This window comes from Nematolebias whitei, chromosome 1 (genome assembly GCF_014905685.2).
Source record: "Nematolebias whitei isolate Nwh7 chromosome 1, NemWhi1, whole genome shotgun sequence".
NCBI classification, from domain to species: domain Eukaryota; kingdom Metazoa; phylum Chordata; class Actinopteri; order Cyprinodontiformes; family Rivulidae; genus Nematolebias; species Nematolebias whitei.
Window position 1 is genome coordinate 35,676,365 of NC_056498.1, and position 2,450 is coordinate 35,678,814.

Below are 2,450 nucleotides of genomic sequence, written 5' to 3' on the forward strand. Positions count from 1 at the left end.
ATGGAGGGAGGTCTTAAGGGCTTTTTTTTCCACTCCCATCAGGAACTTCATCCATGTAACCAGAGAGGCCCAGTCAGACTAGCAAAGACCCTAACGAACTCCTACTGTAAGGAGTGATAGGTCAATCTGCATATGTATCTAGCTTACCTCAGCTTTACAACTTGAACTCCACACTCCCTGTTCTTTGAGTTGAGAAAGCTCCTCGGATGTGAAGCTAAACGTCTTCAATTAAAGTCCAGTTGTTTTTGTCTTTGACTTTACCGTGTCCTGGATGACTGAGAATCTTCACCAGCGTCTTAATCAAAGGGATCTTTTAGACGACTCCTCAAGCCGTGACTTGAGACTTCTGAATGGACCCGAGTGGCGAGGTGGGGGTTGAAGCCAACCCACCCCTGGTGTGCCTCAGAGCCAGGTAGCAACAGAGGTGAAACGGTCGCCCTGTGAAAAGGTAAGCCGCTGCCGCAGCTCAGTAATGTGAGGAAATGATGACATCTGATCTGTGTGACCACCCAGCCGCGGGATTCAACAACGAACAGATTTATTACAGCGGGAGGATCGAAGACGACGCACTGTGAAGCAACTTTTTTTTAGTTAAAAATATTAGTTAACCACAAAGAGGATCGCTTAAACTGTCATGGCGTTTTGTAAATGACACGAAGAAGCCCGTCCTTCATGTAATGCTTCGCGCTCCAAGTCAACCCAGCCGAGTTCTGCTCCATGCCTCTTGGTTCTGCGATGCTCGCTTCATCTCTAAAAGTTTGCGTCTGTGCGGGACGTGAACGGGTCCATCTGTGATAAAGTGAGGAGAAGCACAAACGGCTCTGCGCGGCCATTTTGTGGAAATGTTAAACGCCTAAATACGACTGGGGTTCAGGTCACCTGAGAGGACGAGGCTCTGAAACGGTTGGATCCACGAGGTTCTGAACAATGACTGGACCAGGACGCTCAACTGACATGACGTCTGCAGCCACACCCAATGATGAAGGTCGAAACTTTACGACACAAAATAAAAAACATTTTTGAAACTTTGTCGATTCAGGCGTGATCTGAGGCGAGCGTTAAGAAAAACTGAAGGTTTGTGACGAAGCAGCCGACAGGTAGCTCTGCGTTTTCAGCATAAAACAAACAAATAAACAATCAATTACATTTTACATTCGAATTCAAACCCCGTCCCTCAAGAGGGAGAGAGAAAAAGAAGCAGAGAGATAAATGTTTCCTCTCTTTCTGTCATTCCCACTCATCAACACAACACACACACACACACGACCCGGTTACACTTCCTGATCAAATAGAAAATAAATAGCATCATTGTCCACAAAATGAACGAGGTCATACAAAAAACAATGAAAAAAACAACATAATTACAAATCAAACTCATTTTTCATCAAAATAAATATACAAAGAAAGAACCTTAAGACGTTGTGAATATAAACAGGAGGACAAACGGAAGCGGGCGGTCCGCCACTTCCTGTTTCCTCCCTAAAATCACAGATTATCCTGAAAATATTGCTAAAATAACGTTTTCAGTTTCCCCCCGTCTCCAGTCACTCCATCATAATGATCAGATTCTGTTGGTTCACAATGAGATGATCATCTTCACCATCTAGCAGCTTCAGGTCGGCCCAACAGACGAACAGGGTCAGAACCGGACGGCGACATTTTTCTTTCAGCTTGAAAAGCCTGTGGTGGAGTTTAAACACCTGACTGGGTTTAGATCCGAGGTGTTAGCGATTAATCCGTTTTCTGATAGTTTTAGTCACGCTTTGGTCGTACTCGATGTTTATGTGATCACAGAATTACATAAATGCAGAAAATGATTAAATATAGATTTTTAATTGTACTCAGTGTCGTGTTAAACTGTGATTGACACCAGGACATCCTATTAACGAGTCGGGACGACGTCCTTGTTACAGCCTGAGCCTCCAAAAAGCAGCGTCTGTAAACTGGACATTTTGGCTTCGGTTTTGGACTCTGGAAGTCGAAGGAGTCGTTTCGTCCGTATTTATTCATGTCGACGAGGACAAGTAGCAGAACTGTAAAACCTGGAGGTGGTGAAAAAAAAACAATCCTGATCTTTCAGATTAGAAAAACGCACAGACTGGCCAACATCATTTTGTTTGAGAGTAAACTTTAGATCTTTGTTTGGGTTCGAACAGATTTAAAAGTTCAGTGTTTCCCCATTATACAAGCGGGATGCCCCGCCCTGTCAACACAACCGAGCGCCCCGCCTACCGAACCCCCCCCACCCGTCGATAAAAATTGGCGGCAATTTAGCGCCAAGCTAGCAGACAATTAGCACAGACCTGACTTCGTTCCCCCATCGATAAAAATTGGCGGCAATGTAGCGCTAAGCTAGCAGACAAGTAGCACAGACCTGATTTCGTCCCCCCGTCGATAAAAATCGGCGGCACTGTAGCGCTAAGCTAGCAGACAATTAGCACAGACCTGAC